General features: G+C 37.4%; 1 non-coding gene across 1 annotated transcript; it reads right to left on the bottom strand.

Annotated features, from left to right (window-relative positions):
• Positions 1-6,848: 6,848 nt before the first annotated feature.
• LOC128286223 (small nucleolar RNA R71) lies at positions 6,849-6,955 on the bottom strand. The gene has a single exon (XR_008276767.1). It is a non-coding gene; the product is annotated as a small nucleolar RNA R71 (small nucleolar RNA).
• Between the last annotated feature and the right edge of the window lie 6,604 nt (positions 6,956-13,559).

The following is a 13,559-nucleotide window of genomic DNA, read 5'->3' as shown; positions in this document are numbered from 1 at the left end:
GCTAGTATAAGACACATGCAGGACATGGCGTCGACTTGTTGCGTGTCGATGTAAAACACATGCAGGACATGGCATCGACACTGATAGATAAGAGCCAGTTTAATACCATGTCTGGGACATGGCGTCGGCATCTTAGCCCATGTTAAAGTTATCAAGTATCCGGTAGCATTCCAAATGGTTTAACAAAAAGGTTTATGATTTATATCGAAATGAGAAAAGTTGTGATCATGTGATGAGTGGTACAGGTACCAAACTGAAATGTATGAGATATGGACTCAGTGCATGAAATATGAATTGTATTAGATGGTGATGAGTAAGTTGAACTTACGTCTATTTATAGTATTTATGAATAAACTATGAAAGGTTATGAGCATATTTCTTTATGAGAAGTAGTTGTTGTTTATCTTTCTTGCAACCTATTAACCTTTATGCTTACTCTATCTCTTTTCCTTTTTCTCATAGTGCCGTCCAATTAGCTCGTGGATCAACGGACGTCAGAGACATCGATCACACTTCAAATCAAATCACTTGGTATAATTAGTTCTTAAATTTGATTATGGCATGTATAGGAACTTTGATTGTCTTTAGTGTCACCTTATTTTGGGACGAAATGTGTTGACTTGTTTTAGTAATTGACACCATTTTGTATTAGGCCATGTAAAATGGCTAATGTTGAAGGTTGTTTTAATAATACAAGAGGTTCTTTCATAAATGAGAAATTCGTTGGATGCTTTGGTACATATATGAAATGTGTAGATGCCTTAGATGTGGTTGTTGAATTGAGAAATCAGATTGTTATATTGAGTTTTAGGGTGGCAAAGTGCTTGGTAGATAGCCCTATATTGTCCACACGGGAAGACACACGGGCATGTGTCTAGGCCGTGTGTAGCACATGGTCAGCCCCATGGGCGTGTTGTCCGACCGTGTGTCCCCTGCACTTAAAAATTTCAGGTCAGAATGCATGGTAGTAAACACACGACAGAGACACAGCCTTGTTTCTCAACCGTGTGGAGGACACGGCCTCTGGCCACGGGTGTGTGCCCCAGCCGTGTGCCCTAAATTGGATGCTGACAATAGATACAGAATGTCAAGGTTTTTAGACATGGGCTAGGACACAGGCGCGTCGTGGTCGTGTGAGGGACATAGGCCACAGACACGAGCGCATGTCAGGCCGTGTGAAAACCCTTGTAGGTTCAAATTTAGAATTAAATTCACACAGGTATGCAATACGCGCGTGTCCCGAGATGCTTAGGCCATGTGTGTCACACGGGCCATCAGCGCGGCCATGTCTTAGTGATCAGACGGGTGTGTTGGCCTTCCACACGGCGTGTTGCCCTTCCACACGGGCGTGTGCCCTGTTTCAAGGGCTATTTTTTTCTAAAGTACGTAAGTACCCGAGCCAATCTCGAATGATTTTCCAATGGTTGTTTGAGGCATTATAGGCCTATATTAAGAAATTTAGACAAGGTTTGAAAAATTTTTAATTTTGGTCGCGCCTTGATGATTCGAGAACGTTGGAATGCATGTGTTTAAGTGTTGTAATGCCTCGCATCTCGTCCTGGCGTAGGAATTAGGTGTAAGGTGTTACATTTAGTGGTATCAGAGCTATGGTTTAGTCAGTTCTAGGACTAACCTAGCATGAGCACGAGTCTAGCTCTACATGCCATGGTTGTATATCGATAGTGTGACGACTCATCACGATTATAAATTATGTTTTTCATATAGTAAATGGATCTTGACGTAGCTAGGGTGGATGATGTGGAAAGTAATGCGCCGGCTCCCGCTAAAGGGACCGCGCCAGTTGATAGTGGGCCCATGATGATGAGTCAGGGCAGAGGGACTAGAGAGGCTTACCTCCACATAATGGATGCCTGGTACTTAGAGTTTATTCGTGTGAAACAGAATACTCTACCTTCTCCACCTCCTCCAATTCCTCAAGGAGCAGAGATGGAAATGAGAAAGAAACCTCTAGTGGATAGAATTAGAAAGCAAGGGGCCGAGGAATTAGGCGAATATTGATGATGACCCGAAGAGAGCAGAGTTTTGGCTAGAAAATACCATTAGGGTATTTGATGAGTTATCATGCACACTAGAAGAGTGCATGAACCGTGTTGTGTCACTCCTGCGAGACTCAGCTTACCAATGGTGGAACACCCTTGTGTCAGTTGTACTAAGGGAAAGGATTACAGGGGAGTTTTTCCAAGAGGAATTCCAAAAGAAGTATATCAGTCAAAGGTTTATGGATCAGAAGAGGAAGGAATTTCTAGAATTGAAGCAAGGTTGAAAGAAAGTAACAGAGTATGAGCGTGAGTTCGTGAGGCTCAGCAAAGATGCTAGGGAGTGCGTGTCTACCGAAGCCATCATGTGCAAGAGATTTGAGTACGGATTGAATGAAGACATCCGACAATTAGTTTGGCATCTTAGAATTGAGGGAATTCGTGGGGCTCGTGGAGAGAGCATGTAAGGCCGAGAAATTGGCCAAAGAGAAGAGAAAAGTTAACATTGAGTCTCGAGACTCAAGGAAAAGATAGATGGGGAAATCACATTGAAACTTATCAAAGATATCGAGGGAGTTCACCACCCGATCGAATACTTCAGTGGGATTCTCAAATAAGAGTAAGAACAAGCAAAATACGGCTTCTAAATCCAGACCACTTCTATCGCGAGTGTCGATAGTGCTCGGCCAAATAGGCCGGAGTGTTCGTAGTGTGGTAGGCGTCACTTCAGTGAGTGTCGAGGGAATGAGAAAGGCTATTTTAAATATGGGTTGTTGGACCATTTTATTTACAACTGTCCCGAGTTAGATAAGAAAGAGAAAAAGAAAGATATGAGGGCGAGTAGTGCTCCTTCGAGGGGTAGACCACAAAAGAACCCAAGCAGTGGTGCTAGCGATAGAGATGCTCCTAGAGATTCAACTGTAAGGTCCGAGGGTCGTGCGCCTGCAAGGACTTATGCCATTCGCGCTCGCGAAGAGGCATATTTACTAGATATGATTACAGGTACTTTTTCTCTTCATGATATTTCTATTATTGCTTTAATTGTTCCAAGGTCTACCTATTCTTATGTCTACATGAAATTAGTACCCATTATGAATATGCTAGTTGAACCTACTGAATTTGTGGTTAAAGTGTCTAACCCATTAGGCAAACATGTGTTGGTAGACCAAGTATGTAGAAACTGTCCCTTGACAATTAAAGGTCATTGCTTTCCGTCTAACCTTATGTTGTTGCCTTTTGATGAATTGGATGTAGTCCTCGGTATGGACTGGTTGACTTCTCATGGTGTTGTATTGGATTGTGGACGAAAATTCATCGAGTTGAAATGTGAAAACGGGGATGTCCTCCGGGTTGAACAGAGTGAATCGGATAACTTGCCTGTAGTAATATCGTCTATGATTGCAGAGAGATATTTGAGAAAAAGATATGAGTCCTACCTTACATTTGTGTTAAATACTCAGGTGTCGAAAGTGAAAATTGAGTTAGTGCATGTGGTATGTGAATACTTGAATGTGTTTCCAGAAGAGTTGCCTGGATTGTCTCCAGTTAGGGAAGTTGAGTTTGGTATCGAGTTGGTCCCTGGTACAGCACATATCTTGATCTCTTCATATAGGATGGCTCTTACAGAGTTAAAAGTGTTGAAGGCTCAATTACAAGAGTTAACAAATAAGGGTTTTGCAAGACCTAGTTATTCTTGTGAAAAAAAGGATGGGTCGATGAGATTGTGCATAGACTACTGACAACTCAACAAAGTAACCATGAAGAACAAGTATCCCTTACCGAGGATCAATGATCTGTTTGATTAGTTGAAGGGAGCCATCATGTCTTCCAAGATTGACTTAAGGTCGGGCTACTATCAATTAAGGGTTAAAGAGCAAGATGTACCGAAAACAGCATTTAGGACGAGGTATGGGCACTATAAGTTTCTTGTTATGCCCTTCGGTTTAACAAATGCTCCTATGGTGTTTATGAATTTAATGAACCGTATTTTTTGGCTGTATTTGGATAAGTTCGTGTTGATCTTTATCGACGACATATTGATTTACTCAAGTAATGAGAGTGAGCACGTGGAGCATCTAAGAACAGTTTTTCAAACCTTGAGAAATAAGCAATTATATGCCAAGTTCAGTAAGAGTGAATTTTAGCTTACAGAGGTTGGATTCCTAAGACACATCGTGTCGGTAGATGGGATCAGAGTTAACCCAAGCAAGATCTCAGCTATTGTTGAGTGGAAACCGCCAAGGAATGTGATAGAGGTTCGAAGCTTTCTGGGTTTGGCTGGATACTACAAAAGATTTGTGAAGGGATTCTCTACGATAGCCACTCTGATGACAAGGTTGTTACAAAAGGATGTCAAGTTCGAATGGACAGAGAAGTACCAATAGAGTTATGAGAAATTAAAGGCTTTGTTGATCGAAGCTCCAGTTTTAGTGCAACTGGAATTGGGAAAGGAGTTTGTGGTGTATAATGATGCATCCTTGAAGAAGTTAGGGTGTGTGCTCATGTAAGAAGGCAAGGTTATAGCCTATGCCTCGAGACAGCTAAAGCCACATGAAAGAAATTACCCAACCCACGATTTGGAGCCAGCAACTATAGTGTTCGCATTAAAGATTTGGAGACACCATTTGTATGGTAAAAGATGTCGGGTTTTTACCGACCATAAAAGTTTAAAGTATTTAATGACTCAGAAGGAGTTGAACTTACGACAACGGCGATTAATAAACGCCAAATTATACATATCTATACCCCAAATACTTAGCATATTTATGGATGTTTATTACTATATTTGTGGATTTTGATGCTCTTAATCTGATTATTTCATGTTTTGTACTCAGGAGAGCACCAAGAGTCGAAAGAAGCCAAAAACGAGCTAAAAAGGGACAAAACGGACCAAATCGAGAAGATGACATGGCCTAAGCCTTGCCACACGGGCATCTCACACACCCGTGGCCTTCGGGGGGGTCGACCAAGGTTTTCACGATTCACACAGCCTGGCCATTGAGCCCACACAAACATGTGCAATTTAACGGATCGAACACGGCTTGGTAATCACGTCACACGGGCGTGTCCCTTTTTCAAAAAGTTGTATTTTACACGAAAAAGGGTACTTAGGGAGGAAGAAAAGCCAACCCAAAGCCTATATAAACACCCTAAGTTTGACCTAGAAGGGGGCCTCTCTTTCCAGAACTTTTCTGGAATACAGAACCACATGCCAGGAATTACTTGAAGGAAGCCATATGATCCATCTCAAAAGCCAGAGCTACTCCAAGACTGGAGATCCCTCTTAAAATTCCTTTAGGGGTTTTAGAGTGTTCTTTATGCTTTGTTATTTTCATACTTTTGAGATGTACTCTTATTTTGTTATGAACTAAACCCCTTAGATACCTAAGGGGGATAAAACCTATGATGGATCTTGTTATTATTATCTGAACTGTATGATAAATACTTGATTTGTTCTTAATTATGTGTTCTTAATGCTTGAGATAATATTTTAGGTATTAATTCATGATTTGATGTGCTTATGCAGAGGAGGAATAGACCCTGCCTAAGAGTAGATTTGGCATAATTAAGCGAAGTTGATCGAACGCCTAGAAATAGGGTTACGAGATTTTAACGGATTAGGGTGAAACCTAATAAGGGGATCCATATATCGAGTTAGTGCAACCCTAGAGTGTTAATTAGAGAAAATTCTCGGTTATTCAATCTAAGGATTAGACGTTATTAGTCTTGAATAGGGATAATAACTTAACTTAGGGATCTCTATGGAACAAGTCAAGTGAATAAATCGTCTGGTTCAGAGTCAGAGAACAAGTGAAATCTAGGTGGATTCCTCCTTGGCTGTCGTCTTTATCAATTGCTTTTCTTTAAGTCTTTTTTCAAATTTTCTCTTTGCTTTAATTAAATTAGTTAATTAGTTTAGATAATTAGTTTAATAAACAAACCCTTTTATTTCTAGGTTAGGTAATAAAAAGATAGTTATTACTAGTACTTTTGGTTCCCTTGGGTACGATATCCTGGTCTTGCCATTACTATACTATTGTTCGATAGGTGCGCTTGCCTTTTTGTCGTGATAATAGTTAGTCTAGGTTTAATCTTCATTATAAATATTTATTACTTGTTACGAATCACGCGATCAAGTTTTTGGCGCCGTTGCCGGGGAACTGAAATATTAGGAACACTAAATTTTTATTACTTTAGCCATTTATTTTTCTTGTAATTTTATTTTATTTTATTATTTATTAATTCACTTTTTCTCTCTCTTGGCAAGTTTTTATAGTTTATGACTAGAAGAAACCCATCAGGACCACTACTTTTTGACGAAGAAATCGATCGCACAGTTCGTAGAAATCAAAGAGAAATAAGGCGTAGTTTACGATACATAGAGAACGAGCGAGAAGACGATACTCAAACCCCAACCGAAGAGATGGATGAAAACCAAGGCAATCAGCTACCTCCTGCAATTGCAGCTAATCAAAATCCTACTCCACGTACTATGTATGACTATATAAACCTTCTTTAACAGGAACTGAGTCTAGTATAGTTAGACCTGCTATTGCCACGAATAATTTCAAACTAAAACCTAACATAATTAAGATGATACAGTAGTTTGTTCAGTTTGATGGTTTGTAGGATGAGGATCCCAACACGCATTTGGCGAATTTTCTTGAATTTTGCGATACATTCAAAATCAATGGCATTTTTGATGATGCAATTTGTCTTCGGTTATTTCCCTTTTCACTGAGAAACAAAGCTAAACAGTGGTTGAACTCGTTACCACGAGGGTCTATCACTACTTGGGAACAAATGATCGAGAAATTTTTACTAAAATATTTTCCACCGGCTAAAACGGCTAAATTACGTAATGATATCTCTTCTTTTGTGCAGATGGATTTAGAAACACTTTACGATGCATGGGAGAGATACAAGGACTTACTGAGAAGGTGGCCTCACCATGGGTTACCGCTTTGGCTGCAAGTTAAAACGTTCTACAATGGTGTGAATCACTCGACAAGACAAATGATTGACGCAGCTGCTGGCGGAACCATCAACAATAAAACACCAGAAGATGCCTATGAATTTATAGAGGAGATGTCACTGAATAACTATCAGTGGCAAGTTATGAGGACAAAGCCAACGAAAACAGCTGGCGTTTATAACGTCGACTCAGTTACTATGCTATCAAATCAGGTAGAACTTCTCAATAAAAGGATTGATAGTTTTCTTGGTTCTACGCAGGTACATCCAGTAATGAGGTGTGACTCAAACGGAGGAGGTGTACATATAGAATACCAATCCTTCAATCCTACAACTGAAGAAGAACAAGTCAACTATATGGGTAACAATAACTTTAGATCTTAAAATAACCCATATAGTAATATTTATAATGCAGGTTGGAGGAACCACCCCAATTTTTCCTGGGGGGTCAAGGAAATCCAAAGCCACAAAATCCTCTGGGTTTTAAACAACCACCTTATTGTAGTTCTTTCGCAGATGCCCAACTTAGCAAAATTCCTAAAGGAACTTCTGAGCAATAAAAGGAAATTAGACGCTATATCACATGTGGAACTCAATGCAGTTTGCTCGGCTATTCTAAAGAATGAGCTACCTAACAAATTAAAAGATCCAGGGAGTTTTACAATACCTTGTTTAATTGGTAGTCTATCTTGAATAATGCTTTAGCTGATCTAGGAGCAAGTATAAATGTTATGCCGTATAAAATGTTTAAACGAATAGGTCTCGGTAAACCCCAACAGATTAGGATGAGCATGCAATTGGCTGATAAAACAGTTAGATTTCCTAAGGGTATTATTGAAGACGTTCTCGTTAAAATTGATAAATTTATTTACCCAATAGAGTTCGTTGTCTTAGATATGGATGAGGATAACGAGGTACCTTTAATTTTAGGATGACCATTTTTAGCAACTGCCAAAACCATTATTAATGTAGGCACAAGAGAGCTAACACTTCGTGCAGGTGACAACGCAGTAACACTCCAAGCACGCAACTCAGTCAAAACCTCTAAAACTCAAGATAATGCTATAAAACCTGTCGATGATAAAACTAATATTCAATCGTCCTTGCAGGAACTTCTTCTAACCAAGACAACAGAGACAGTGCGCTACTATCAAGAGGAGAACAAAGACGTCCATAAAGAACGAAGACTACGGATAGAGGAGCTAGACGAATGGCGAGAACACAAACCGAGAACACATGATAAACCGAAACTACACAAAACAAGCCCGATACCTCTCCTAATCAACTTAAAGTTGGCGATACAGTCTTACTAGATGCCGCAGATCCTCACATTGTCACTATCACACCAAATGAGGAAATCCCTCTTACAGTACTCAGTAGTTTCCCATTCGGTAAGGTTGAGGTGAGTCATCCCAAGTTCGACACTTTTAAGGTAAACAACACCCGTTTAAAACCTTATTTTAAAACTAACAATAGGAATGAGGAGTATGGACTCCTTAAACCACCATGATCATTAAACAGAGAGGTAAGTCGAGCTTAGACTATAGATTAGTGCTTCTCGGGAGGCAACCCGAGCACTAACATATTTTGATTTCTTTATTTTTATTTTCTAACACTTTGGATCCTTACTGTAATATCCTGATTTTGGGCCTAGTCGGAATAGTGGTTTCGTGACCACAAAATCCGAGATAGAAATAATTATTTTATGATTATTTTGAGTTCTATGATATGATTGCATGATTGTGTTAAATTTTCGTGAAGAAATTTTATGCATAAAATGCTTAAATTGAAATTAGGGACTAAATCGAATAATTTGTAAAACTTGCATTCTAGAAGTTTCTAGTATGAAATTGTTTTGAAATATTAATTAGGAGGTCTTAAATAGAAATTTTACCAATTTCTAAGTGTATGGACAAAAATTGGACATGGATGGAATTTTTGGAAAGTTTAGTAGTAAGGGCATTTTGGTCATTTAGGGGTAAAATGAATTAAAATACAAAATTAAAAGCCAATTTTGCTCATCTTCAACCCCATGGCCGAATATAGCAAGGAGAAAACATGGCTAGGGTTTTTCAAGCTTCCAAGCTCGATTAGCAAGGAAAACTGAAATTCGGGCTAAAATGGAAAAATACCAAGTTGTGGACGAAATGGTAAAAGTAGCCATTTTCGCATACGAGGTAAGTTCATGTGTAAATAATGTAGCATAATTGTTATTTTTAAGTTATTGATGTTAATTATATGATATGCTGATTTTTTTTGTCGTGAAATATTATGCTTTGTGGTTTAATGTTGAGTAATATGCAAATTATGTTTACTACTTGATAAATATGAATTGCTACCGAGTATCGATTCCGATATTCCATGGAAGACGGCAATGTGAGATCGAGGAAAAAAGCCCGTTTGAACCTTAGGAATAGATTAGGATACAAGTGACATGTCACTAGGATGGTTGAGCATCCGAACTCGTTGAGTTGAGTCTGAGTTCACTTATGGATGCGAATGTCCGAACTCGTTGAGTTGAGTCTGAGTTCGTGAAATGTAACTAGGCATCCGAACTCGTTGAGTTGAGTCCGAGTTCACTTATGGATGCGAACGCCCGAGCTCGTTGAGTTGAGTCCGAGTTCACTTAGGGGCGGTTACATGATTTCTTGATTACATATGAGGCACTTATGTGCAAATTATCCGTGTATCCGAGTTGTATTCCGATGTGTTCAACGGGTGAAATTTCTAGTGAAATAAAAGAACACTTAAGATGCAAGCGACGTTTTGGTAAGTGTTGTGAAATGGACACTTTGGACAGGTATGTTCTTAACCCTCGGGTTGATAATAGATACAACAACGATAAGGTAGTAAGATGATGAGTGATATTTAGAAATATGATATATGTTTTGGTGATACCATGCTAAATTTGTTTGGTATATTTGTATTGTTATGTTACTTGTTATTTACATATGAACTTACTAAGCATTTATGCTTACTCCTCCTCTTTATTTACTGTAGTTTTGAACAAGCCAGCTTCGGGAATCGGACGGGTCGAAGGTTCGATCACACTATCCAAAGGACTTTCATCCGGGTAAATGGCTTGTAAAACTTAAGTATGGCATGTATAGCAATATATTTATTTTTGTAAATAATTTTATGATATGGCCATGATTGGTTGAGAAAATGTTTGATATTGATAAGTCATGGTGATGGTTAAATTTAGATCATGTTTGATATCATGGAAGTTTAATAGGTTATCTAGTTCATAACAACTCATGAAAAGATGAAATTTGCCTTAAAATAGAATATTGCTGCAGCAATGACATGAATTTGAAAAATCACTAAAAATAGTATAAATGGAATTAAATGACGAGCAAGTTATGAAATTTAAGCTTAATGAGTCTATTTTCGTATGGATAAAAAAAAAGAGGCATATAAACTATACTTTGTGATATATTTGAAACCTTGTGAAACAGGGCCAGAGTGATTTCTGGATCCTCTATTCTGACTTTAAAAATTCATAATAAATTGTACAAAAATAATTAGAAGTCATTCTTTATATTTACAGATTCCTTATTGAGTCTAATTTTAATAGAAACAAACCTGGTAGTCATTGAAATTCTGTATAGAGAGATATCTGATTCGTAATACACATATGTCAGAGCAGTCAAACCCTGAAACAGGGGAGACTTTAACTAATAAACTGTAGTAATTGGCCCAACCAAAAATTATAAAAAAAAAATTAGTAAATAGATATATGAGTCTATATTTAGGGAAAATTTACGGATCTTGATTTCGAGTTTCGTAACTAGAGATATGATTTTTCTTGTAACTGTGACGCGAGTAGCTAGAAAGCTGTGAATGTAGAAACAAAAGATTTGAAGTTCTTAATTTGATAAATTATGTTCGGTAACTCCTCAAGCTCAACTCCGGCGACGGTTTTGGGCGTGGGGGTGTTACATTTAGTGGTATCAGAGCAGGTTTAGTCGATTCTTGGACTAACCTAGCATGTGTAAAAGTTTAGCTATACATGCCACTGATCTGTGATAGTGTGATGTCTTCCGACGCGTATGAGTACCGTCTTATTTAGACAGGGTACTCTCCAACCGAGCTGTACTGACCATGTTCAATGTTATGCGAAGGTATTTGAGTAAACTTATGATTATGATAAGTCTCGGTTTAGAAAAGTATGAATAAAAGTTTATGATACATATGTGATAATATGTGAGATGAAAGTTCATGTTGTGATAAATATCCATATTTGCTTAATGCTCATACGATGTAGTGTATGTGGCTTACTTGATAAGATGAACGGAATAAATAGAAAGTAGTAGAGGTATGAATAAAGGTCATAATATCATGATACGAATGAAAATGTCCTTGTCTTGATTGGACGTTGAATGTTGATGAATGTTAATGATATACAATTTTTTATGAGATAAAGGATTATAATGAAATGAACTTATCTATGTTAAATTGTTGGACTGAATTATATGATTGTAATGATATGTACATGATGATGCAAGAAATGAAAGTTGTGATTGTGATGCAAATATCTATGTTTGTTTGGCCTTATATGATGTCATGAGCATGAATTAATTTAATTAAATGAATGGATAAGTAAAGCTCTCTAGAAAACATAGAATGTATGCATAAGTATATTGTCTAAATAGGACAATAGGAAAATTGGTGTAAGCCAACATGAATGAATGACATGATTTTAATGATGTTGCTATGATGATGGGAGTTGTGTCATATGTGTATGTATAAGAAAGTCGAGTCAGAGGTCCTACAACCCCTCCCCCTTACCAAAGTGGTACTTATAATGGAATTTCATGAGATTTGTATTGAATAAGTTTTCGGTTGAGAACCCAGAGAGTTCAGTGATAGAATAATTATAAGTATGATCAGAGATTGAAAATGAGCTGATAAGTAAAGTTAGAGCCAGTAAAGTATCGGATTGACGTAAAGATTATTGGAGTTATGCACTGTCCCAGTTAGAAAAGGAATTCTCCTTGGTAAACCAAATTACTCAGGTGCAAGGTCGAGAAAAGTGTAAATCGAAATTTATTCAGAACTGGCCTTCTTTAGTGAATGGTTTAATATGAAATTTGTGACGGCAGAACTAGTTGGGGAAATGATAATTGAAATGTGAACTATCTGAGTGTGACAGTTATGACTGGACAGATTTAGCAGTCTCTTTTAAGATGTTCTATGTGTTTACCCGTTCTCAGAAATATTTCTATGGCTATTGATCTTCTGAAGAAATTCTTGTTATATGGGAATGTCTTTTAATCCTGGTGTTGGATGAAAGCATTGGTAGTCTGACTGGTTTATAATTTATATTGCTCTATTTCATCGGGTATTCTATTTCATTTCATCTGATAAGAATTGATGAGAGAATACATATGATATTATGATTCTGTTTCTTCTACTTAATGCTTCATCTGATATATATGTATGGGAAGATATATTGATCTTGTTATATTTGATTTCAGTGGGATTAAATGATGTTTTCTTCTGGACTTTCTTTCTTTGAAGAATTATCGGTGTATTCTGTATTTTCTCTATGAGTTTGGTTTTCGATTCTCCGGTATAGTATCGTATCTTGGGTTTCTTTATTATGGATTCCTTTATTCTGGGTTTCTCTATCTTGGATTTCTTTATTCGGTTTCCTTGTTATCTTTGTTCCATAATTTGTCAATTATGACTCGTGTTCGAAGAATGTTCTTCACTCGTTATAATCATGTCAAATATGACTATACTTCTAATTTGATCTTGGTAATGTGGTGATTTTAGTATTGGGATTTTTCTAATTTACGTAAGGATTTGACATCGATAAAGGCATAGGTGATAAAAGCGCGAGTTTCAATTCGGTATGGTGAATTATTTATTTGAAAGATTTCATGTGACAATTATGTCGGGATTATTTTTCTCAAGTCTGATAATAGAATTTCATTTTGTACAGATAAAAGAGTAAATAGTCTGAACAAGAAGTGTATATTTATTAGAAAGAGTTGGATATTAGTTAAAGTCACTACGAATGATAAGGTTTTCGTCTTGTGAAAGCTGAAAAGTTTATTATATGTTGACAGAGTTCGGATAGATGAGAATATTGATAACCGAAGCGTCTGAACTAGACTAGTCTACATTGAGTAAAGACTTCCTGACTTTCAGTAATGTACCGTTGTATGAATTGTGATGTGTTTCAAGACAGTGAGGTAATGTGATAGTTTAGAGCATTCGATGTTACATAAAATCTGAGTTGTTAAAGAGGTTAAAGCCGAGCATTAGGATCTATCAAAATTATCCTTGCCAGTGTTGATATTGGGATGGAAATGAGAAGGATTATTCTTGAGGCCATATCAGAATTATTTCCATGGCGGAAAGAGGAAAATGTGATGTATCCTATTGTTAAATGTTTGGCGAGATCTATAAATCATATCGGTATTGAATGAATTCCTACTCATCGATTCATGGAATTTTAGGTCTTTTGATTGTTGAATTTCTTGGAATTCTAGTCTCCATTAACCAAATTGAGATCTAGTTTTATGTCAAGATGACAAGGAAAGCGGAGAAGGGTTGAAAATTTAAGAACAATTAAGA

Source organism: Gossypium arboreum, chromosome 12, assembly GCF_025698485.1.
Source record: "Gossypium arboreum isolate Shixiya-1 chromosome 12, ASM2569848v2, whole genome shotgun sequence".
NCBI lineage: Eukaryota > Viridiplantae > Streptophyta > Magnoliopsida > Malvales > Malvaceae > Gossypium > Gossypium arboreum.
Note: the sequence above shows the minus strand (reverse complement) of the source record. Positions and strands in the feature narration are given on the sequence as shown.